Genomic DNA, 27,136 nt, shown 5'->3' on the forward strand with positions numbered 1-27,136 from the left:
ACAGTGCTCTTCAGCCTTCTCGCTGTGTGAGACCATTAATTTGCTGTCCATCACGATTTTGACATCTGACGGAGGGGGATGCGTGGGAAGCTTTGACAGAGCAGCCTATAAAAAGCCTCTAATGCAGAAGATGGACTTGCCACCAGTGTGGTCACTGTCCTACAGAAGCCCTCTGCCCAAAAGCTTCAGGTGGATGTGCAGCAAGAGAGCAGTGGAAGGGACAATTTGTTAAGAAATGGCCAATAATAAAAGCATTACTGTTACACTTCCAGGGGCAAGAGAACTGAGGAGGTTAACAGGATGAAAGCATTGTCTGGATGAGATGCAGAGCCAGGCCAGCCCTGAGAAGGATGGGGAGGACACAGAAGGGCGGTATGTTCAGACATTTGTTTTCTATAAACTAACTAAATACTCTTCTGCATTTTTTGAAAGGAAAATGAATATGCATACAAAGTTAATTTCTCTGAGCCTGTATTTCCTCACTTTACTCTTAAAATTTAGTTGAAATGTTTTACCTTTTCTCCTCTGAAAGAAAATCAAGGCTTTCCCAGTGAGATGGGTGCTGGAGAAGAACCCAGCGAAGCAATTGGGAACCAGAGGGGGATGCTGCGTTTTTTACTGCAGTTGCTGGATGGTGCAGCTCCAAGGAAGCTGGGATGGACAACTGATGCACATTTAAGCTTTTTAAAACATAATTATTATTTTTCATTTTTGTCTGCAAATATGACCTCATAGCAATGGGAAAGATCTCCTACTCTCTATCAGTAACTCATTTTGATGCGCCGGGTGCCTCAAGTGGTTCCCATTAGATGCACACAGGGTGGGTTCGCCAGGTGAAAGCACTGTGCTCCACAAAAATCTGTAAAAAGTAAGCAATATACTTTGACGTGGAGAGCTAGAAAAGGTGAAATCATGTAAAACCTTGTAACTGCCTTGGGATTCCCAACTTTGCAGTTTTGGAGAGGCAACAAGCTCCAGCCAGGGGCCGTTGGAGACAGAGCAGTAGGGTCATGAAAACTTGATCACAAATGGCCATGCCATCGGCAGTGACCAAGAATAGCAGCAGGAATAGCTCAGGTTGATGTTAGGTGAATTCTCTGATGCTGGAGACATAAAGGAGAATCAAAATTAATATGAGGAGAGATATTGGATAGGTTGAGGGAGGCAGACCTCAAGGCCAATGTTAGAAAAACACTCTCATCTGTGAAAAATGGCAAAAGCCAGGATGAGGCCAAGACGGTGCATAGCAAAGAGGTAAAACAGTAGTAGTTTTTATCATATTACAAGAGCTGGTGAATATGGACATGATATTCTGTGTGGCACTGCAGTTTCTGTTTCCACTCCCTGCCTTTGGCCACACCTGATTCAAAGTCTGAGACGTTCACCTTTACAGGCCAAGTCTTAAAAACATGCGCTTTTCTGCACTGGATCCCATTTCAGCAAAGATAAGGACAAGTTGTGGTGGGAAGTTCTGTGTGACTGAAACAGCAGATTTGGTGTATCTTCCAGTTTCAATTTACTATTGGGTTTTGGGTTCTTTTTGTCTCCTTTCCAGAGAAAGACCGTAACACTCCCTTTCTCCAGACCCATACCTAGAGCGTTTGGTACAATGGAGAAAATTAAAAACATATACATGGGCATTTTTAAGAGCACTTAAATGATTTAGGATCATAAAGCCCAACGCAAACAGAAAATAACATATCAGTAAAACTAGATGGGTACATGGTATTAAAATTCAACTTAATTCCAAGAGTTTGCCTCTCTGTAAGCAGCATTGTCCTCTTCTTCTCCATGTACCTCCACATGCATGTATCTGTGATGATCTTCTATCAATGTGCGAACACAGGGAATTGTTTATGATCGCATGTGGAAAAATTATCAGAAGGAGGAATACAGCAAAGGACAAACCATAGGACTGCAACACAAGTTAACTGGCAATAAAAGAGCTGTACAGTTGCATGAGTGAAATTAGGAGCAGCTCTCTGTTCTCTTTGTACAAAAAAGTGGAAATGTAGGATAAATTTCTAGGGGAGAAATCAGGAACCTCATCAACCCTTGTACTTCTATGCAGTGCTGGCTGTTTACCTGCTGTCTAGTGATTCTTTTGAAATTATTTTATTAGACTTAAAATAACCAATGTTTTCTCATTTCGTCAAATCCCATTTCCAGTGTTCCGCTAATGTCATACGCTAAAGCTATAGCACCTTTGATCTCATCCTAAGCCTTGAAATAACTAGGAGACATCAGTCAGCATGGCTTTGGTTTAAAAGAGACGGCATACAGTACCTGTGCTCTGTGCCATAATGCTAACAAACTATGAATGAAAAATCATTTACGCCTTCCCCATTATTATTTGCCAAAAGATTGCATGCATAGTAAAGCTTTAGGAAAATGTCTTTAATTGTATTTTGCACTGAGCACTTTTTATTTTGAACCTCTGGCTTTTTACAGTTCTCATTCACCATATATTCTAATAATAATAATCATAATCATCATAATAATAAATACAAATGGAAAATATCTTTGAATAGTAAATTTTAGCCTACTGGGACTGTCAGTTGTGGATGGGCTCTTGATTGATCAGAATATTACACAATGGCATGGTGTAATTCTTTAGTGTGATGTTGTAAAATGGAGTATTGCTTCTGTTATTTTATCCAGTTTGCTTTTATATGACAGGGTTTATTGTGCGTTATGTTGTAGCTCATTCCTCTGTTCACAATGCCTACTGATGTGTAATTATGACTTGTCTGAACTGTAAGAAGGAGCAGTAAGTGAAAGAAAATCTGCAAGCACACTTGATTTATGAGCCCTGATACTATATTACAGTCCTAATCTGCCTGCTTAACTTAGCTTCAGGCAAACTTACTGTATAACATGCTTACGATTAACACTGCAGCAAGTTGTAGAAGATTTACTCTGTTGGAGCTATGAGACTTTTTTTTAAAATGATTTAGTCATTATTTCAGTTACAGGTATGGCAATAAATTATTTCACATATAAAGACTCTGTGTCAGGGAACAGCCATTGCAAAAAGGCTTTTTATACAGTAACAAAGAACAGTGCTTGGAGTGTTTTCCTCATACAAAACATCTTAATGTTATTGGTCATTTTTTTATGATGAAACTTCTTACACATTCTTCTCACATTCATACAATTTATTTTATTATACTGCAGCTTTTGTAGCTCAGTACAATCTGCTTATTATAAGAATGTCTATTTGGATCCAGTGAATCTCATATTTTCAATAGTGGCCCAAAATAGAAATTACTATGGATGTGCAAATGAAAAGAAGGCCATAAAGCAATGACCTAATGTCAGGAAGAAAAGATGTAAGAGGATTTGCATTTTTTTTTAATCACCATTCACGAAGACAGATGCATTCGTTCAGTCTTCTCGAAACTATAGCACATTCAGAGCAGTTACTTTTGGTAAACGAGAGCGCTACATTATTACCCTCAAATAATAAAGATCAGTGTTGATCATTCAGGGCCTAGTTTTGGTCTCATTGAAATCACTGCATGCCTTGCCATTTGACTTTCCTGGAATCCCCATTATACAGTATTCACTATGGCAAATAAGCAAGGGATCTAAAGCTTGATCCGGGGAAAGACTCCCATCAGTTCAATGGGCAGTAATTATTCGTTTTTTGCTGAACAGGACTGCTTGTCTGAGTATAGATGGGTGTTCATATCAAAATTATATAGCTGATCCATAGAATGATATTTTTTCCTGGGTTTATTAGCAGTAAGTTTTTCTTTTAAAAAATAGATAATCATCTGTATCATGTTGTAGTGAGAACCGTATCGCGTGAACAAATACAAAACATACATCTACAATAGATGAAATATTAAAATAACAGAAAGAATTTCTAAGCAGACTTCCCTTTGTTTTTAATTTTTGTTTTCATTTTTTCTTCATTAACATTGACATTGTGAATTCTAAATGCTATTTTTCTCCTTTAAAAATGGCTACTTACACCTATGCAAAAGTCAATTATGATTACCAGTGAAACAAGGACTTCTCAAGAAAGACTTCAAGTAAAGTTATTTGTTGGCTTGTGCATTGCAGGAGCAAAGCAAAAAGGTTTCTAAAGGGTGTAATGGAACTGAAATCATACATAAACAGTGGACAATAGCATCCTTTAATTATGAACAACAGTATTTTCAAGCTTATACTGCTTCAGTGAAGTTACCATAAACAATGAGCTTTTTATACTGTAACAATAAAGCCTCTTAATTTTTGTTTTCTATCTTCTAAAAAAAAAAAAAGCTTCTGAAACACGTTGTATTGTCACCCTCTTCCGAGGAGCTGGTTTTCCTATCACTGGGCTCTCAGATGTGCTCCTGAGCATGAACACAAAGCTGGATGTGGAGACCCGTGGTGTCCACCCACCAGCTTCCATCATTTACCACAGAGTACCATTTGGTAACGTCTGCCATTTTCAAGGGCAAAATGCACAATCTGGGTTTTTGAGTAGCGGTCATCATATTACAGGCTTCATCCGCAAGTATTTGTTGATGCTATTGACTGAACAAAAGGTTTATGAGGCAGAAGATATATTTTTCTAAATGCTGCTGTGCTACCTATAACCTAATTAACTTTACTTTAGCCAGCTGAGTATACCTGGAAACCAAATATATCATGTGGCAATTAGCTTTCCTCCTTCTGGCTTAGTACACTTAAGTTGTTTATTGAAAAGGTTAAATATTGATTGAAAATGGATAATAGAACCATATTACAGTTGTATGCTAAATGGCAGAACTTGCTTGTAAAACATTTCCAGTTACCCCACAATAATGCAGTTAGAGAACGGCAATCTGCTGCTAAGCACCCAGGCAAAAAAAGAATAAAAAATAAATATCAGAAACAAAAATAAATCACCCGCTACACAACCCTTCATATCAGTACCCTGGATTCACACAAACACGTTGGGATGTTCGTTAATTATCGCGATGTTGAAATAATAGAATGAAAATAATAATTGCTCGTGAAGGGATGTGCTGGCTGCTCCTCTTTGGCGGGAGGCTCCTCTCTGTCTCCCTCCCTTTCTCTTGCCATGGGAAGCCACACAAAGTATCAAGTGATCACATAGCATGAACTACAGCCCGAGGCAAAGCTTGTTATTTTACTTGAAACGGTGATGCATTTAGGACCCAGAAACTGTCAATAATTTTTTCTGACTTCCAGGGGATAAAAATCCCAATTACGGTAACTTTGCTGTGAAGCCGGATAGTCTAGCGCTACGTATTAATATTATGATACATCCTTAACACCTATCACCTCATTTTTATCTGGAGTTTAGAACACAGCTGTGTGGATCTTTGAGATTACGTTGATTTAGTCTAATTGTTGCTTGTTTTGAAAAGTGGAAAGTATATCTTCAAAAAAGGCTGGTTCAAGTAGAGTCTGTGGACAGTAACACAATCTGACTTGGCATCCTTCAGCCAGTTGGCTTCAATAAGACTGTTAATGTAGATTCAAGGGCCCTTGGCCATTTTTCTCCCTGTATTTTTTCTACAAAACACGGGCTTAGTTTCCCAAGCCATCACATTTCCAAAGGAATGGGTTGAGAAAAGGTTTTTTAGTTTCAGCCCCTTCATTTCAGCCGCTTCTGGGACGTGGGAGATGAATCCAACCCCGTTGAGAGCTGCGCAGAAAAAAACCCATCAGTTCTTATGTTCTTCTCCTGCGGGGGAAATCACACTGGAGATAAAAAATATACAGAGGAAACATGAAAAAATTAACCTTGGGGAGCAGATTTAATACCACAATAATATAACCACACTGGAAAGAGTGCCACCCGCTCTGCATTTCTTCACTTTTTCCTTTTTCAGCCACTGAATACATCTCTGACTCTCAGCTCTATCTATGTGAAGTTTGGGTTGTTTTATTTTTTGTTGGTTTTTTTTCCTGTTTGTTTGTTGCTTTTGTTTTTATTGTTTTTTTTCTCCTCTTTAATAACAACACTGGGCTCATGTAAAGTTATTGGTCATTAGTAGCCCAGTGCCAGTGGATCTTTTAGGAATGGATAGATGCATATACGAGATTGCACAAGCTAACAAATGTGTTTATTATTGACAGAATAAGAACGACCATGCTGGAAGATTAAAAGTTGAATGCCAGAGATTTCCCCCTCCGGTTAACAGTTCATAGCTTTGTTGTTTCAGGTCAGAGACAAACTAAGTATAAAGATGTAAAGCAGAGTCTGAGTGGCCACAGAGGTGAGTCTGGAGCAGCAGCAACACAGGATTAGTTCTGCTCATTGTGTTGCTAGTTTTATAAGGAAACCCTGGGATGAAATTGCTATAGAAGTGTTTTTCACAATATAGTATTTTCTGAAAATCTCGTATTTGTTACGCAGTGGTTTCCAGGTATGAATACTAAATACCAAATTACACAGTGTTTCTTTCCTTTTATCGACTGTATTGTTGTCGCTGTGTAGGTCTAAGAGTGTATGACAGACGCAGTTAACAGGGATAAACAGCACCTCAGCACTATATTTTCCTAGAAACCTTGCTGCTTTATTTTAGCATGAGGTAGGTTGGTTGGGTTGTTTATTTTTTTTGTGGTTTCCTAGTTTGTCTTTGGATCCAATTGACCCGGTGCCTTAGGATTATATACAAATAACTCCATACGATTTGCGCAACATCATCTGTTTACTCGGCTCAGTGGCAGTGGGTATTGTGTATTTGCAAAAGGTTATCAAATTGGAGACTCTAATTACCTTTGGAGGCAAGATTAAAGTGGCTTGTCTTATTTAATACTTCTTTTTCCTGTGCTTCCAAATCAAAGTTTAATAGAAATAATAATCAGACTTCTGTGCTAGTGTTATAAGAAATTATAAAAATCTTTGTAATGTGAGAGATACACAAGAATTGCACTGGTTGTACAGTCAGGTGCTGAAATCCTAATATAAATAAGAAGAGACAAGAGAACATGTAAGATGTATGAGCTTTGATACAGGGATTGAGCTTTTTGTTTGTTCAGGAAATTATTTTAGCAATTTCTTGTACCTGTTTTGAAAGCTTGGCATTTGGGGAGGTACTTAGTTCCATGCATTTTAATTTTTCACAAGAAGTATAACAGCTTCAGAAATATTGGAATTGCTGTGTATTTTCTATTTCTTATGACTGCAAAAGATGTGTCTTCACTGTGGTTAATTATTAATCTTTCCTTGTGTATAATGGCATTATCTTTTGAAAAAAGAAAAGAAAAGGGAATGGCATGTTTTTCTATGTTATCTCCTTGGTTGGTTGGTTTTGGTAATGAGGATCCAAAATGAACCTTTGCAATTTATATGTTATCGTGCCTAAACCTCTCCATTGTGCAAAAATATTTCAAAAGCTTTACTTGATCAAACAATAATGCCGCTTAAATATGTTGGGCAACACGTACCCTACCTCCTTGCATCATGTCAAATGAACTGCATCATTCCAATATGGTCCCACATGTGCATGGGAGCCCGTAGCGCTTCTAACAGGTGCTGCCGAAACACGCTCGGCAGAGATATCGACAGTAAGGTCATCTGTGAAACCCAATACGCAGAATATCAGCAGAAGGTTACCTTAGCATGTCCAGGGTGCTACAGCACCAAAAAAAACGTCCTGTATTAATTTTTCCTGGGAGAAATCAGGGAATAAGGTTGAGGATGAAGACGTGCAAAGGAGAGCTCGGAAAGCTAAAAAGCGATAAAAGAGATGAGGACACCTTCAGAATGGCACCTCTTTAAATTTAACAAGATGTACGTAGATTTAAGCTGCTGCTCTGCATCTTCGTGCATGAAAATTTGTTTTTTCCATTAGAACAGAGTTAGAAATGTAAAATACAGATCACAGCCTAAGAGTACAGACCGTGGAGCTTAAGCTCTTTTTTGAGGACAGAGGTATTTCGTATGATTCTTATTGCATTTTACATTTACTACAGTGTTTTCAGGGGGAAAACAAATAAACACAAAACAAAACCCAACAAACATTCCTTACGTTTAGGCTGAGTCTCTGGCAATCTGTCCTCCACAACGTTCTTGGCCTTTGTCTGACATTTATGGTCTTATGTTTATCATTATAAGCAGAGACCCAGTTTGCTCCCTCTTCTCTCCCCACCCTAAAATGGCATCTGAAGCTGTTAAAATTATAATTAACGGGACTGTATTTATCTGGGATTGATTGCCATGAAGGCGCTTTAGCAGATTTTCCTACAAACCGCTAACGTGCAGCACAACAATGCATCGCCACACTTATTTGTATTTAAAAGTCAGATATTCTGTTCTGGATAAACTTCAGAAATGCTCTTCAATTCTCAGTGAGGCAAGCATTTCAATTTTCTGCAATATTAGCAGGGGTAACTAATGATGGCTAATTTTTGCCTGTAGTATTTCCCTCAATCTGCTTGTGCACTTTCAGTTACTCTGGCAGCAGCAGCATTTGTACATTTTCTGGTCACTAAACACTCAAGTACAATTGTAAGTGATCAGTTTACAGTTGGCCAACAAAAGAGCTGCAGGAATGTCTAAAAGAAAAAGAAATTTGAATAAATATGCATGCATATAGCCCACATTCTCCTGCAAGAGAGAAGGACAGAGGGCAACTTAAATATATTTTAGCTATCAGAATGTATTTTGATAAATAGGATCATATATTTATCCTACCATAAAATGGTCCAGTGTAAATCCAAACCGCACAGGTTTTGAAAATACATTATTGTGTTTCTTCGTGTTGAAGGTAAATCCTCCTCTGTACCCTTTTTTGTCTTAGGTTATTGTTTTCTTAATATTTAAAAAAAACCACATACAACATAGGTTTGAGACGCAGGCTGGCTTGAGTTATACTTCAAAATAGCACCATTTTATTAACAAATCTGAAAGATATGTAGTTCAAAGAGAATATTTTAGATAGGAAGATAACATTTCCATGATGTATTTTAAACAATTGTAGAACTGTGTGAGTGTCCTTTCACTGATAATACCTCTGAAGTGGGAGACTTCCATATAATTTGTTAATCTTCACAACTCATGGGCTTTTCAGACGAACCAAACATAAATGGCAAAGAAATATTTTTTAAATGAAGAGGCAGCTCACTTGTGCCCTTATTAATTATTATTTCCTGGTGAAATTTAATTATTGCCTAGCATTTTGGATGATGTTGTTTATGACGGAGTGGCAAGAATAGTTCAAATTAAATCAGAACTCTATGGAGACAGTTCATCAGCTCGTGTCACAGGGAAGCTTTCGTTAGAAATCCCACATCCTGCAAAAGATATTTCTCTCTTTTTCTGTAAAGAGGTGTCATCGTTCCTGACACTGTTCTGCAGACATAATGCCAAAGAAACAGGGGGGATGCACTGCGGGGATTTGCATGTTTTAGACTAAAATCATCTGAAATGCAGGAAACCTGCGCAGCTTTCTCCCTCGATCAGAGCAAATCAATGCGTGGACTAAAAGGGAAATCCGTCAAGTTAAAGTATCAAAATATTAAAGGCTGAATTATGGCTTTTGCAGCGGCGGCCTCCCGGGGCACGGAGAGGTGCGATGCTCGAGCGGGCGCTGCAAAGTGCCGAGGTAGCCGGAGATCCCCCGGGAGGCTGGGACGTGCACTTAGGAGCAGCATCGTCCTCACAAAGAGATGCTGAAAAAGATACTCCTGTTGAGCACCACCTTACTGACACTGGATACCGCTGGCAGGATTTGACCCCGAGTATGTCATTGTTTGTTTATTGCCAGGGGGGTGGGGGTGGGGTTTGAAATGTCAGGCGTTGCTACTCATTTTTATAAAAGTATAGAATATTCCTTGTCATCTCTGGGCATCAGGAGACACAAGAACAGGCTCCTGCCCCTGCTCTTGCCAGCCGTGATCCCAAAAGTGATGAAAGGGCTCTGCTATCCCTCTCTACCACCTCCTGTAGAACTGGAGTGTAGGAAGGACATCCCGACTGCATGGATTCATAAAGGCAGAATATTTTGCTTCCGTCATCTATTGTTTTGAATAAAAGCCATCATATAAGATCCTTAGTATCAAGGCCATAACCTCCGCTGGCAAATTCATGTAGGTTTGCTAAATTAGGACTGCAGCCATGTCTGTTTGGTGGTTCTGCTTTCCTTTCTCACCTCTGGATGCTGGTGATTGCACTTGGTTGCAGACAAAGGTGAAAATTTAGTTGCTTTAAACACCACCCACGTGTATGTGTGTGTATAAGGGATGCCAGAAATGAAGCATCAGGAGTTTCAACCTACTTGTAAAGCAGTGAAATATTATTGCAGCCTTACTGCAGTCTCTCAGTACTTAAAACAGGCCTGTAAGAAAGATGGGGACAGACTTTTTAGGAGAGCCTGTTGCGATAGGACAAGGGGTGATGGTTTTAAAGTAAAATGGGAGATTCAGGCTGGCCATGAGGAAGGAATTGTTGCCCTGAGGGTGGTGAGAACCTGGCCCAGGTTGGGCAGAGAGGTGGTGGCTGAACCATCCCTGGAGACATCCCAGGCCAGGCTGGACGGGGCTCTGAGCAACCTGAGCTGGTGAAGATGTCCCTGTCATGGCAGGGGTGGCACTGGTGGAGCTGGGAAGGTCCCTTCAACCCAAACCATTCTGTGTTTCTACAATTATATTTCACATTAAAAGTGCCAATAAGATTTGGGGGCAGATTTTCATCTGAGCTTAGAAGGCAAGTTGTTATAGCGACTTTGAGAGCTCTTGTCTAAAGTGACACAAAAGCTGGCAAAGCTGGGAGATCAACCCAGACCTCCGACTCCCGGCCCACTGCCTTCACCCGCGGCATCGGGATTCTTGCTAAAGCTGTTTCACAAACTGTTCGTCTTGGATATAATGTAGCATCTATCCTTGCGTATATTTACATGCATTTTTCATGGAGTTTCGGTCCAGTCAGCATGTTTCAAGTGAAACAAGAAGTTGTTCCTAATCTTATGACAAAACGTTTCTGTTGAAGTCCAGACCTGAGACTTCAGTGAGTCACCAGGAAGATGGTGCTTCTCTCAGCACCAATAATTCACCCTTAAACATTGTGTTGTAACACATGGTACTGCAAGAAAATGAGAAGCACCATTTTAACACAAGTGAATATATTTTTATTGAGTCAAATTCTGATACTTGTTTTCAGTCACCCCTCTTGGAAATGCGGGCAAGTGCCAATTCCGTGTAATATGCGAATTGTAACCTATGTCTCAGTTAACCTAGAACTATGATGCTGTAGTTTGGGTCTCCCAGAAACAAAAAAAAGAAGAAAAAGAAATAAAACACATCTGTGAAATCCTACATAAGATCAGCTTTCAGAATTATTTTGAAGAAACATTCAGAAATCTGCATGATTATCTAGAGCTTCTGAATCTGAAAGCCCATTGGAGTCAGCTTTCTTCTGACTTTGTCAGCATTTCACTACGGTTTAGAGGAGGAAAACAGATGACTGCATTGTATTGTGTTGAATTCTTGGGGAGGAAAGCCCTGACTGTGTAGATCCAAGCTCAGATTTCCTTTACCATCTGCAACACAAGAAGGAGAAAGATCTCTCCTGTGCCACATCAGATTATGGAATGTCCCTGATTTCCAGTTGACCCAGTCTATAAAAACAGGTCAGATCCATTAAAAGTTTCCGTCACCAGCAAGGTCTCCTTCATACTGGGTATGGTACATAGTGCTGGGACCTGGATCAATTAACAGTTGAAATCTGTGATGAAGAAAAGATTCAGAGCTGGCAAGTTACAAAGTTGATTTGTCTCACTGGTGCATCTTGTAGTGTCACTTGTAGCAGGTAAATGTCAGAGAATGAAATAGTAATGATATCATGACATAATGGTATTATTGAAAGTTGACTTAAATTTGAAATTTCCATAGTATGCTTTAACTGTCCCTGGGCTAGCAAAGCACCACAATACCTATAATATATATATTCACTTCCTAAGGAAACAAAAAAAATTACAAACAGGCTTTTAAAATTAGAACGTATTTTAAAAGAAATTATAATTTCCTTTTATCTGTTTCGTGATTATAGGTCAGTGCTTCCAAATCAGTTAAACATCACTGTACGTTGGATATAGCATAATATATGTAAATAGTTTGACAATTAGAATAAAAAGAAATGCTAATATTTGGTGATCTTACAAATGAGGTCGTGGCTATTTTTAATGGTTTCTCCTAATAGAAGTGTAGTACATTTACCTTTTTAAAATTTCAGTGAAAGGAATATAGAAAAAGCTTTCTATTGCAGTCTTTCTAACAGTATTTTTGGAATTTTCAGATTTAATAATTTAAAATTTGTTCTTTTTATTCATTTGTTTGGGTTCTTTTTCTTCTGTCTCTATTGTTGTTTTATGCTTGATGGTTGATTTGCACATAAATTCTTTCTGCTATGTTGAAAGTCACACGAGATCTGGCCCTTAGGGGAAATATTCACAAGATATTTGGTAAAATATCGGTTTATATTTAACTGTTTTTTCCAAGCAGAAAAAATATTATGTTTTTATGGTCATATTTTCTCTCTATTACATAACTGATAAATGGGGGTGGGGGGAAATGAGATCTTCAATTATAACTCATCTTGAGCGATAAATGTTTTTAAAAATAATGGAAGACATGAAATGCATTTCATATTTTAGGTATAAATTATTCAAAACAGCATCCTGAAATTTAAAAACAAACAAACAAAAACATCAACTTTATGTCCTACCAGATTCACCTTTTGCTGTCTGAATGGTTTTTATTTCGTCAACAGCAGACAATTGTCGGTGGAAGGCAAAACAAGGTAAATAAGAGCAATGCTAAAATGCCCTTTTGTAGAATTTCTGGTGTGTTTAACTGTGGGAGGCACTGGACTCGGCTTTGGGATAGCTTGTTAGCGTAGTATCTGATGCAAAAATATTGTTTAAAGGTGAACATATAGAAAATGTAATATTTTTGTTGTGATTACTGCTCTGAAATTAGGGATTCAGACGACTGCCTGAAAATAGGAGGTATATAATGGGTATTCTGGGGGGGAAGGGAGTAAAGAAGAAGCTTTAAGCAAAAAAAATCCCGACAAACAAGCCACAAAAATTCAGGCTGCAAACAGATTTGCATTGACTTTTAGTTTGAAAGTAATCTGGCATATAGAAACCAATAAATGTTTGGTTTCCAGTGGCTTCCACCTGTTAAGGAGTTGCCAGACAGCAGTACCCTTTTCAAAGCCATTAATAATGCAGAAGGTCAATATCTAAACAGATATATTGAATTACACACTGTATCATTATAATAGCAAGAGGTTTTGTATCACAGGTGATATTTTTTTTTTTCTGCCGTTTGACCCTGTTATGCTAATTAAAATACATAGTTTATTTTTTTATTATGTTAGGAATAACATCATGCTGTATATCCAAGTGGTTTGGCTCCTCAGAACAGGTAAAAAAGATGCTATCCACTGCAACAAAGTGCATATTGATTTTTATTAACTGTGCAGCTCCAGTCTCTCAACTAAAACTCCCTAAACACCAGAAAACCAGAAAAGTAAAACTGAAGTCTTTCTCGAATAGAAAAGTTTAGTTTTGGTTTTTTTTTAAGATACTTATCAATTTATGTGGGTTTAGGGGTATACATTGTATAGCAACATTAGGAATTCAATATTTCTACTCTGCAGTAGAATATTTCAATATTGCAATCATAACAAAATGTGGTTACTGAAAAAGTCAAGAAAAAGGTAGTGCATTAATTTAATGTCATGCATTTTTGTCCTGCGCTTTAAAAAACATAATAATAATGAGTTACAAAGCTATGAAATCCACTGTCGTGTCTCCCATTTACATCTTAAGTTTGTGTAAAGTAAAATGAGGTCAAACCAAGCCACTAATAGCATCCCAACACTGCAGAATGTGGCGATTTCATTGCATGTGTGCTGGTTTTCTGAAATCTGTGGTTGATCTCAGGGCGTTACAGAGCTGAATCTTTGTTGTCTGAGACCTTACAAAACACTTACGGTAAAGATTTAAACCTTATAGTTTGTAAGATCTCATACAACAAAGAATTGAATCAGATCCTGGATGCAGACCATGTAAAGCTGACATGCCAGGAGGGACTGATTCCCTAATAGCCTTCAAAATAGTAGAGATGCATAAAACCTGAAATTTAGGAAAACAAACAAACAAAGAAAGAAAAACAAACAAACAAACAAAAAACCCAAACAGATTAAATCCTCTTCTTATATTCAAAACTGTAATTTTAATATGAAGGTCTTTGAAAATTCACTGATTTTCCTTTTCAGCTAACTGATTTGTTTTAATTAGTAGCAAACACTCGGTTGATTCTTGTCCAAGAAAGGAAAATTCCATAGTTCAAACCTCTCTGAAGGAAAATCCCATTTGTTTAAATATAGGAATTGCAGTTGCAAAACGAAGCAATTTTCCTTAGTAATCTCTGAGCCAACAAGTTCTTACTTGAAGTTAAACTACATCTGAGCGGAAGATTATTTTTCCCAAACTAGTACACTTGCTAGCCAGGAATAGACAGAAATTTCCTTTGGAAACTACACTCTACAAGGGTAGCAAAAAGTCCATTGTGATCATTATAATGATTCATAATATTAATAATAGTAATAATAAGAAACTGTAATTCTGGTCTTGCTAAACAGGACAAATATTGGATCTAAAAATCTACAAGGATATCGCTTCTCTGTTTTAGAGAGAATTGGCAATAGAAAGGTGAAGACCTCTGTAGTTCAGCTCGTGGATAAAAGCAGATACAAAGACAGATTCCCCATGCAAGAGGCTGAATGCAGGAAATTCTCCGGTTTCTCTCGATCTGCTCTGCTCAGCCCATCACGTACGTGACGTGTAAATTCACAGCCGTGGCTCTCACCGAGCGACCGGCTCCAGTACAGTACGTGACACTTTCTCAGATTCCTCCTGACATTCAGATATTGCCAAAAATATCATGTCCAACTTTGCACAAAGCTCCACAGACGCAAAAATATTTATTATAAAACATTAGTCTTCAGAGAAGAATCCTGAGCTCCAGGAGAGAAGGTTTTTTTTATGCTCCATATTTCGCTGTCAGAGATTATGCAGCTTCACAAAACGTGTGCTGAGCCTCTTTGGCAAAACCTTTTTTCCTTAATATTTGATGTTTGCTTAGTTTTGTTTGTTTGCTGGGTTTTATTGCTCTCAGTGTTATTTCTGGTGACTACATGACTCAGGGGGACTAGAAATAAAATGAGAGGCTTTCACCTCCAGGTCAACAGTTTCATTCTGGCCCAGAATACAGGGACCAACGTAAAATAACTCATTGATCTCACTCCAGTTCCCAGTTGGCAAGTATGCATATCGCAAACTGTATCATTAAAATGGGCAATAAATTGTCATCCTTTGCAGCAGTCCCAGAAGTGAGCTCAGTGTTTGCATTGGCTTTGATGCTGAATCCCCCTTTTTGCCAGGAGATGGGTTTCTCCTGGGCTGGAGGACATGAAGTTGGTGGGGGGTCCTGGAGATGGTGTTTCCTCTCCTCTTTCGCTCTCTCCTCAGAGGCTGAACGGGGGGCTACAAGTCGCAGTGCAGTCTGTCTAGCACCTCCCAAAATCAATAAGAAGTCCTTGTCCAGGTAATCAGATGTAATTTCATAAGCACACGTTGCTCTGCAAGCCAAGGCTTTGTTTTCCGAAGGATGTGGTCTTAGTCCACAGCGAATTCTTTCTCTCCCCCATAAACACTATTTGCATTTCTTCACGATCGTGGGGGTTCCAAATTAATTGCCTAATTCATAGACACAAAGGTGTTGAAACAAAAAGTACTGAGTAGTTCAATCTTTAAAATTACCTGTTCGACCTGCTGCTTCCAGAACCAAGCTCTGAGATAACAGCTCGCTCCCCCACCGAGATCAGAGCCTGCATCTCTTTTCTCAAATGAAACGCAGACAAAAAATTACATTACTGTGATCTATAGCAGTAACAAACACTCCTGTTTCTATAGAAAGGGGGTGGGGAGCTATTATATTTCATTTTGGCAGTATTATTGATCATAACAGGTGTTTTGAACTGAAGACCCCCACGGCTTACAGGCGCCTGTACAAACCATCAGTTTAAACTACAACAGAGACGTCACTGGTGCTCACTAAAAAGCTATCTAACCTTTTTGTAGATCCCCAGATACTTGTAATCCTCCATTCTTCAACCCATTGCAAAAGCAGAAGCATTTAGCCTCGCATCTCAGCAGCACAACTCGTTGCTGGACTAATTTATTTCTCTTTCCTATCAATTCTGAGGGGTTTATAACCGTATTCTGGTCGTGTTTGGAGCCGGCGTGGGCCTCTCTGCCATGGTACAGGTATGACCAAGTTCCGTCTGCTCCCGTTGAACGTGGTGTCATTTGTCGTACGTGATCGGGGCTGGTTGCATGACACGCCAGCACACGGTGACAGTAATTTGCACTGATCTGCCCCCACTGCTCGTCCTGCTGCTACAAATAGCAATTGATTATAAAGCTGTACCGTTATTGACTGGCACTATGAACATGAGCTTTATTTCATTTTTGTTTTTAAAGTAACACGCTGCAGATTTACTTAGCAGACGCAGAGCAATAACAACAACAACAAAGAACAAAACCGAAACAATTTGAGGCGGGGAAGAGGCAGACGCAGTGTTGCATAAAACACAGGAAAAATTAATAAACGTCACTAGATTATTATGATACTGCAGATGAGCAGAAAAGCTTTAGTGGATGGGAAGGGGTGAATCCGTCTGTATTTCAGAGAAGCAATCCTGATTTACATCACCTGAGGACTGAAGCATTCAGGTCACAGAAATCTCACAAATCCACCAGAACGCAGGAAAAAAAAAGTCAACCTTTAAAAATCATCAGTATTACTGTCAAAATCTGAATCTACTGAGGCAGCAAAAGGTGTTAATGCTGCGCTGGATTTGCCCCTTCCTCTGATTCCCCCTCCCCTCTGTTCAGGATACAGTTCCTGATCCAGGTTTTTAAAAGAGATCCTATTTCATACATCCCTACGTTCTCTTTCTGAATCTTATGTTCTTAGAGCATTAATCTGTAGGATTGTCCCTAGAGTCCATTTGAGATGGGCACAGAAATTAAGTTCAGGTAATTATCCTTTCTTTCCAAGTGAATTAAGAAACTAAGAATTTCTGCTTATCTGACAGAAGTGTAGATTTTTCCGCCTTAATGCTCGTCACCTGCGAGACAAGTCGCACAGGTAAATCTCAAACTGTGCCTTTGTGCCCCATCTAAAGTGGGTTTTGGATGTCTCTGCGGAGTAATACTCCAAGGACGTTATAGTTCAGAGAAAATGGTAATGTCTATGTGTAAAACGTGAATTACTTTAATAGGATTTGGCAGCACAACCCTCAACAAGGCGATCCACCCCTGCTCATCTAGTGCGTAGGGTTTCTCTCTTTTTTTTTTTTTAAAAAAAGTCTGAATATAATTTCTTTAAGCTGCAATTTATAATGCTAACGTTTTACCTTCATTAAGGAGGGGGAGAAAGCTTCTAACCGACTGTATTGAGCTACTGAAGAACGTCCTATATTGAAATTCCGCTTTAGAGATAGTTACAATACATCTGTTTTGCATATCTTTGCCCTTTAAAACAATATTTGTGATATAATGAAGCACACAGCTTGCAGAGTAGCTGCTAAGTTGCCTATCAGTGTTTTTTTTTTTCCATGTACGTACAAAGTCAGATTTATTTCCTTCCCTCCTTTAGGCAAGATAGCTTCTGTATTCTCAAAAAACTATACGTATGGGAAATGACTAGTGTGGTTGTAGTCATGTTGCTTATAACAGAATTGAATATGAAACATGTATTTTGTGCTTTAAGTGCCACTTGTAACTTTTATGGATCCTTATTTAAGGCAAAGTTCCTAAAGGTTGTCTGTCTCATTGGAAAAATGAGGGAGTAGAGCTGGTCTGGCACCTCAAACCATTCACAAATCCTGATTCACTGACTTAGGTTGTGTTTCATGGTGGGGGAGGTTGTTCTTGTTGCTTTATAGAATCATAGAGCTATCGAGTCCAACCATAACCTAACCTAACTCTAGCACTAAACCATGTCCCTAAGAACCTCGCCTAAATGCCTTTTAAACCCTTCCAGTGACGGTAACACCTCCAGGGATGGTGTTTTGCTTTGCTTTGCTTTTTATTTTGCAATGCTTTGAATCTGATCAAGATAACATAGGAATTTGGTGGTATATTGTAAAGAGCAGAAAATCCGATTTCCATTCTTTGAATGTCCCTCGATTCCTATGGCCTGTAGTGTTTGTGTATGTGCAGATCACAGGATCTGTCAGAAGATTTTCAGGCTCTCATCCTGAACTGGGGTGCAAACCCTCCTGCAGCTGCAAGGCCATAAAAAAATCTGGTCATGCCTTTTTAAGAATTACTTATTGTGACTGTAATGACCAATGGCAAGTGGTGAACATGGGAGGAGTGCAGAAAAGATGCATTTGAGAGTTTTTCTTTCTATATGTATTTCAAACAGAGTGATCTTTTAAAAAAGGAAATTACAGGTATCTCTCGTTTTACAACTATTCCATAGCTCAAATGAAAGCTTAAACAGCGAGGTATTTATCAATTAGCATTATTTCTCTATCCCTGTCTGACTCTCTGTATTGTTGTAACTCCATGAAGTAGTCATTTGCTTTTTTATGGTAATAATCCCTTCAAATTCACTCCTTTCATCTGGATCCCTGTACGTTATTTGTTGTTCTGCTAAATCCCTATTACAGAGGCCTAGGAGTTCCAACGGCCTGCTGAATAATTAGAAATGTTTTATCCCTAAGCTTCAAAAGGGTGCTAGAAATAATTATAAGCAAACATTTTATGTAGCATTCCATATCAATCCAATCCAAGCTTTATGTTGGTTGTACTTTAGATAGCCAGGGAGAGAGAGAGATCTTGGTTACCAGCTATCAGCGTGAAGAAGGGAGATGTTGAGGTTGCTGTAGCTTTTGTCTTTCTTCTCCCCTCTGCTCTTGGTGGTGGGATTCGCAGTATGTCCCAGGGCTTGTGATACCTCTCATAAGAGTACAATTAATTACTGGTTAATCAAAATGAACTTCATTATCCTATCAGCAACCTGTGCCGTACTCTCTTGCCTGCAAAGTGACCTACAAGCCTACACTGTGCATCAATAATGTCACATCAAACCAGAGAAGAAAGCTCAGGCTTTGCAAAGCGAAAGTTGCCTGTTTAATCAAGACTAGATATGTCAGCTCAGTCTTCTTCCCTAGGACACTTTTGAGAGCTGTAGCAGCTATAACTGTCTTTTAGCAGAATAGACTCGCAACGCAAAGTTTTTTACACATAAGGCAAGGAGAGAGAGCTGTATCTTGAAAGCCTACAAAACTAATTGGAACACACCCAATGTCATTACATTTGACAGCAATTTGAGAAATACCCAATCACTTTGTCATCAATTTTCAATTTTGTCAAGAGAAAGTAGCTTTTCATTGGCAAACAACCTGCTGTCCCCACACTATTTGTGAAAGTGTCCTGGCAAAGAGTAGCGTCACCTCCAAGAACATTTTTCAGGCTCACTTTCTCGGCAAAACTTTTATTGAGGAGTTTTTTAAAAAATCCCAGAAAATTGTGTTAAGATGAAGGGTTTTCATCCTGGAGACACCAAATATTTATGAGCCAGTGCAACAAAGGACATAAATATATTATTAACTTTAAACTTCTCAACAGTCCTACTAGGTTTCCACTAAAACCAGTGCGGGTTTTGGTGATAAATAATTTTATCTATTAGCTTCAAAGGGACTGTGAAAGCTTCATGTTGAAAAAGAATGAATTAGTGTTAAAAAAAGAAGAAAGGAAGACGCCTTTATCAATCAATAGGATGAGGATTCATGTGTGAAAAGCAACGAAGAATGTGGAATGAAGAGGTAGCAGAGCAGCACCTTTCTTACCAGTCTTCCACTGCTTTTGTCTGCCTTCCCTCTGTAGGGAATTCATCCATCCTTTATCTTCTCTTTCAAGAACAAAAGGCAATGTGGTATCAGTGCCTGTTTTGCTGGAGATCCATATTTTTAACCTATTTCTCTGCATTTAACAGTTTTTTGGTTTCACTAGTAGATCTCTGATTTTCTCTTGGTGGCCCACCTGCACGTCATGAATTCATGGTGTGATGAAAAATGCCGGAAGGAAACCAGCTCATTAGATGTGGTTTTCAGTGGTTGCAACACAAGGACTCTCTAAGAACTGGTGAAAGCGGTTTGAGTGGCACAGGAGAGAAATAGAGAGAATTTATCAAAAAACATTGATCTCAAGCGATGGGTTTGGGTGATGGACTCTCCCTAGCCCAAGGAGACCACAGTGCATCTCTGAAGACAGGCTCATGAGGGAATTCACTGAAGGAAAACCTTCCTTTGATGGACCCTCTGGTAACCCTGACAACCACTGAGAGATATGAAAATGGCAAATGTCACACGTGTTTGTCCTCTGCTTGGACCAGCCACTGTCCTTTTTGGGAGTGACTGTTGGAAGTCAGTTGTTCTTTTCTCTGAGATCTTTGTTTCATATCTATAGTCACCTTTGCATTTCTGTCTTCCTCAGATCGGTTTTCTGCCAGAGAAGGTAACGTCAGGAACAGCACAGAATCATTTTGGTTGGAAAAGGCCTTTAAGATCATCAAGTCCAACCATTAAACCAACCCTGGCACTAACCCACGTCCCTGAGAACCTCCCTCCAGGGATGGTGACTGCAGCACTGCCCTGGGCAGCCTGTTCCAAAGCCCAACAGCCCTTTGGGGAATAAATTGTTCCCAAGATCCAACCTCAACCTCCCCTGGTGCAACTTGTGGCCGTTTCTTTGTGTCCCTGTCTCCCCTCAGCTCCTGTTCTCCAGCTGAATCCCCCAGGTCCTTCAGCTGCTACCATCACACTTGTGCTCCAGCCCCTCACCAGCTCTGTTCCCTTCTCTGGAATCACTCCAGAAGGCGAACATTTTCTTTGCTCAGCATAAAAATAGACCTGGTTGGGTGTCAGTGGCTGTGAACTGGTGCACTCAAATCAAGTGGGGTTTGCTCTGCCACCGCATCCCTCAGTTTAGAAGTGCATGTTCACGTTCAGCTGAGGCTGTGCCAGCCTGGGGCTGGGAGTGACGAGGTCCTGCCAAGGGCAGTGCCAACCCAACGTGACTGTCCCACATTTGGACCCAAGCCGCCAATCCTGCATGGTGCACTGCTGCACTGGCTATTGGCTAGATTGTCCCACTTTTCAGTGTGAATGTGCCTGAGCATGTTTCTGAACAAAACTATCCAAATATTGCACGTTTGCTTGTGGTGGGAAATTGCAACGCTACCTGGAAGGCTCTTGGCCAAGTCTGGAGGCAGAACGTAGACTGAAGTTGAAATGGGCAACCTCTGAGGTTGCTCAGAGAGGTGGTGGATGCCCCATCCTTGGAGACATCCCAGGCCAGGCTGGACGGGGCTCTGAGCAACCTGAGCTGGTGAAGATGTCCCTGCTCATGGCAGGGGGGGCACTGGGGACTCTGGGAAGTTCCCTTCGACTCAAACCATTCTGTGATTCTGTGAATAATCATAAACCCTATCTTCCACCGCACAGGCAAAAGGGAAATGATATGGACTTCTAAATAAGCTCTGTAAGAACCAAATGACTTGTTAAAATCGCAGATTTTTCAAGATTTTTCAGTTTGGAATCAGTTCCCTTCTGAATTTGCTCCTCCAAAATATAAGTTAAAACCATTTATTGTTTGGAAACATGGCAAACCCAACAAACTATATTTTATGTTCATTCAAAAGCTTGTTTGCTTTTTTGATTAATATGTAAATGATGCGTGCTTCCAACTTTCATCACTGCTTAAATGCTGTACGGGCATTGTAAATAACCTGCCTATTCAAGTTTTATCTTGTCCACTTTACATTGCCCTGCTCTTGTACAGGAAATGGGCTGTATTTAATATTGATGGCTCTGTATGTGTCATTTAATCGTCCCTATTGATTGGATTTCATCAGAGTGTGGGGCTTGGACAGAAGCTTTGATTATACTGTAAGGAGTCTTTGCAGTTTTCTGTTACTCAACACCATATCAATGCACCTTCTGGTGTGATATCACTTTCACAATCAATACCTGGAAAGAAAATAAAAAAGAGGCCTCTAGGAAAGGAAAGGAAAAAAAACCCTGAGTCGGCCTCCAATTCCCTTTCTGCACATAGATTAAACCTCTCCAACTCAAAGAACATTTATTGTGTGGTTTAATGTAAAAAATAGGGGGAAAGAAAAAACCTGAAATAGTCTCCATGGGTTGTTTGTTTAATTTCCACATCATTTTTTATTTATAAGCACCAACTCTTCCTTTCAATGTCCCTGGCTGATGTTTGATACTGGATAATCTTTAACGGTTATATGTCGTGTTTCACTTAACTGTTTCTCTTGATCTCATAATAGTGCTATAAACATATTATTTGACCAAATTGATACTGTATGGCGACACTCTGCTTATCAAAACTCTTTCTGCTCAAATAGGCCATCTGAGAGCTTTCAAAGAATCTCCCTGATTTGATGGTGTCCCATGGTGCCTCAACCTAATCCTTACTCCAGAACCACACTGGTTTGCACTCCTACATCCCAGTCTCCAACTGCAACAGCCAGGCAGCATGAAACGATAATCCCTTGAAGAGTATTAATATGCAGCAGATGGGTATTTCGTAACGCTGGTGAGAAGGTTTCCCCATCTGGGCATCCTCAGTTTAAATGTACATGCTGATGTGCTCATAATTCAGATCCTCAGTGGATGACAGAAAACATCATTTGGAGTTGTACCAAAGTGTAGGGACCATACGTAGTTCCTGCAAATGGTTATACTGTGGTTCTCTGCATTCACTGTCCTGCGATGAAAGGAAATTAATAGGCAATTTATGCTCTCTGCTGGTGTTTCTTGTCTTTTCCAGACTGATGATCCTTTTTCAGAGATCCTACCAATATTTAAGAATAGTGATAATACCTTATTTTTCTAGGAAAGCGGCATTAAAAGATGTTTCAGGAGTAACTAGGGTGTCATCAGTGAAGTCTCTATGGGTGTGGGTGGGTATCCTGTGGGAGAATGGGAAAAATACAGACTGGACCTTGACACAGAGCATGGTGCATGGGAGAAATTACTTGATATTGGTTTAGATTTCAGTGACAATTCAAAACCTCTGGCACAGGCCAAGACTAGGTTTCCTTAGTCCTTCCAGATTAGTGACCAATAGCTGCTGAAGAAAATATGCTTTTTAAAATTCATTTCCCTGGAGAGATCGGTGCATTTCTGTTGACACAAGGCTAAGCTGAAACTGTGTCTTTGTACAAAAGTACCTGCTGTTTGACTCCTTCCCAGCAAAGAGACAGGCACAGAAACGAGTTGAATAGACACCGACCATGTTCCTTTGCTCCATCAATCAATCTCGGAGATGCTTTGAGTGTTATTGGCAAGAGAAGGCAGAAACTGTTGGACGCAAACTGTTATTTCCTTAACTGGAGTGAAGCCCAAGGTCTTGGGTTGGTGGCACTTGACCATGTGCTAGGGGAGAGAAGCGGTGTGTTAGTGGGGTGATTGGAATCACACTGGGGAGGAGGTAATCAAAGAATACAGCCTAAAGTGACAGGTATTTACCCAAAAGGGTGCAGACGGATGCAAGCATCTGAGCTGCTAGACTTGAAGGATCTTCAGTCTAAAAAACAAAAGTATGGTGTTAGGAAAGTACAGTGCCTGAACAGATGTAACTTACTCATAAAAAGAAGTGCCTGTAGGCTTTCTTCCTACTAAAGCCAGAAGTGACTTCTAGCCCTGAACAGCTCTCCACTGTGACTATTGGGATTTTTAAATGTATTTTCTCTACCTCTCTTTTGTTGGATTTCTCTGTTTTAATAGTCGTGTGAACATATTTCTGGCAAGATTTTTAAAGAAAAAATAGTTTTAATATAGATATTACCAAACATTAACGGAACCTTAATTTCCTTGATTCCATATAGATAACTATTTGCATGAAAAGACAGATTTGAACAGTTACACCAATTAGGGAATGGCACCGCATCATGTTTGCCCTGTTCAGTAACATCTGAGTGAGGTAACTTCAGGTCTTAGTGTTGATTTGTGACAAGAAACTCTCTTGAGAACAAACCCCAATTATTTATTAAAAGTGAAATAATGAATAAATATGTCTGGTCCAATGAAAAGGACAATAATTTATTCAGCAGTTATTCACCTGTATTTGCCCAGACCCTTCCTACCCAGACTTCTAGAAAAAAAAATTAGGGATGTTTGAGTCCTTTTCTCTAGTGTTTATTCCTAATGGACTCAGAGGAGATCCACAATCTCCTGAACAAAATGTTATGGCTCCTCTGATATTGAGGACCAGTGCTCAATGATATGCATTAATAAACGTGACCTAGTGGAGCCAGAAAGTGCTGTGATGGAAGTTGAACATAAATCTACATGGATTTAGAGCTCTACAAAAGAAGTTTGGAGAATATATTACCATACTTTCTGACATAAACACGTGAGGGTGGAAACCCTCCCTTGTTTTTTTGGGGGGGCTCGTGAAAAGTATCCACCTGCATGGATAAATTCAGCTTTCCTGTTTCCTGGTCTCCTTGTAGTGGTACCACAATGTCAGTGAGCCAGAGCTTCCCTGTCACTTGACATGGAGCATAAGTTGTATTAAGTACCATTTAAATATGTGCTTGGTCACCTTCATCCTTAAGAAAACTGGTAAAAAGTCAATAAAAGAAATCATGACGAACCAAAACTCAGTGTTTCAATATGACAGTGAAGCAATCAGAAGTACATTATTGAACTAAAGCTATATTTATTTAAATGTAGTCTTAATACTGGAAGATTCCTGAAACTAAAACAGTTGCATCATGGATGCTGAAAGGTCTTTGGCACTGTAGATAGTAATAATATGCTTTATGGTGTTTAGTATATAGGATTCTTCTTTATATTTTTAAAGTTAGTTTCGTGATGATGACAGTTACAGAGAGTGGATCAGTCCATCCAAAGAATGGCTCTTAACCAGCTAGAGTAAGAAAAGTTTTATTGCATTTCTCGGTCAATGTGTGTGGTTCTTGTCAGGAGAAAGCCACCACCACAAAGGACAATGCATTACCAATGCTCCATCCACCATAAGAAAAGTGGAAAGTGGTATGTCTGAAACTATTCATTTGGCAGTTGCAGACAGTAACTTTGTGAGTGTATTTAATTCTGCATTCTGCAAACACCTGTCCTTCGGGCTGGCTGAGACCACAAGCCCGTGTCAGCCTCGCTGGTAATTCCCAGACGGTTATGACATTCAGTCAGAACCAACCGGGGCCACATTCAACTTGGTGACCTAAAAATGAAGAGCTTTGATTCCCATTAATAACACTTGGAGCCTCTCTGACCTCCAGGATGTGATTAAAAGCCTGTTAAATTCACTCAGTAGCTTTGGATCATATTGTTTGCATTTTGCATTATTATTGTGTATTGTTTGGTAATCTAATTATGTTATTTGATTAAACAGTAAGTATTTTTCTGTTTTGCGTTCAAGAATGTATCACATTAAGAGCTCTCCTCACCTAGGAAATGTCTTTTTGTTTTGCTCTCTCTCAGCGAGTGAATGAACCACTTTCCTTTGTTTTGTTGCTCGAAATAACAAACGTCAAAAGCTTGGAAACTGGTAATTTGGCAATTTTAGACAATCGCCTCATAACCATGTTTTAGTACACCTTTGAAGCGGTAGAAGTTCAAAGGCTTTGAAAAGACGACCATTGCTTTGCCTGTTGCTATGAGTCATTTGAAGTAATTGGTCCTGTCTGATGTATGTTTTGAACTGAGGAAGTCGTGCTTTATTACCACAATCAGATACAGGTTTTTTTGCTAAGGAAGTGGAGTTTTCCTCACAGATGTAGATGTCTGCTTGATAAGGCAGAAAACAGACAGATGTGCCTCCCTGTACTGGGGAAGAGGTGTGGAGAAGGAGCAAAAACACAAGAGCTGAGAAAATTCCATGAAGCTACAGGAGAGGGGTTTTGGAAACCTTCCCAGTAAGAAAATTTCTGACAAGCAAGGAATCTCGCCTTTTAGAGAGATAAATGCTTAAGTTCTTATAGATCATACAAATATGCCTATCATAGGTTTTTCAGGTGCTTAGACTGTAGCTAAAAATGAAATGAAGGACCTTGAATGTATTTTATAACAATGTCACTTAGTTTTAGGCCAATCAACGTGATGACTTTGATCACCTGGTTCCCATAAATGGATTCTCACTAACAATTCTACAAGTTGTTTGTTGTTTTCTTTTTTTTTTTTTTTAAGTTTGATATCATAAGGTATCATTCTCATTGTTCTCATTGCTTGTTAAGCTGGTTTCAGAACAATATGGTGTAAGATGAAAAAAAAAACCCAGGGTTTATGTTTACCTCTTATTAGTGTATAATGCATGATGTGTAAGGAAGTACCTCCCTTTTCTAAATATTTTACTAAAATAATAAGAAGAAAAATCCTGCAAAAAACTCACATCTGCATTCTCAGATATGCATAAGAGCATGCAATAAATCCAGATTATTTCTCTGCTCCCTGATGGAGAGGTGCTGAGTTGTTACCCCAGCCCCGGGCTTCTGAAGAGAGAAGCTTCGAGCTCAATATGTGCTGGAGCTCCATCCATCCATGTGTTTCACAGATATGAGGGCAAGAGGAGGTTCTGACACCAGGAGGGCTTTTTTTCCCTCTTTCAATCCCCTTTGGAATTGCTCCTACTGGCTATGGTGGATCTGCATTATTTTCACCAGGATCTGCTCCTAACTTAAAACTCATCTCCATATCCAGGGGACAAGTCATCTTCTCTTGGTCTTCTCAGAAGCACTGATGGTGTACACATCCATACTTATTCAAACTTATTCATCCATACTTATTCATACTTATTCATGACTAAGATAATATTTTTTTCTTAGGGGACGAAATCAGGTGGGTTCTCTGCTTTCACTGCTGCATTGCAAAGTTCAGAGAAAATAACATGAAAACTCTGCAATTTGATGGTAGTGGAGAATATACATTTCACTTTGTGAGTGGTGTCCAGAGCAGTTTAAAAAACAAAACAAAACAAGACTCATATTTCAAAGGCAAAGGAAACCCTGCATATGGTGATATTTGCTCTTAAGGGGAAAATCAGGATGTCAGGAC

The 27,136-nt window shown here is 39.4% G+C and overlaps 1 long non-coding RNA gene across 5 annotated transcripts in view; it reads left to right on the forward strand.

The window, feature by feature from the left end:
• Positions 1–278: 278 nt before the first annotated feature.
• The window catches only part of LOC136103445 (uncharacterized), a 38,352-nt gene continuing 11,494 nt past the window's right edge, over positions 279–27,136 (forward strand). For all 5 annotated transcript variants that reach the window (XR_011739918.1, XR_011739919.1, XR_011739922.1 and 2 more), the window contains exon 1: positions 279–372. This is a non-coding gene — a long non-coding RNA (uncharacterized lncRNA). The remainder of the gene's footprint in view (positions 373–27,136) is intronic.

The sequence above is a fragment of the Patagioenas fasciata genome, chromosome 7, assembly GCF_037038585.1.
Source record: "Patagioenas fasciata isolate bPatFas1 chromosome 7, bPatFas1.hap1, whole genome shotgun sequence".
In the NCBI taxonomy this organism is placed as follows: domain Eukaryota; kingdom Metazoa; phylum Chordata; class Aves; order Columbiformes; family Columbidae; genus Patagioenas; species Patagioenas fasciata.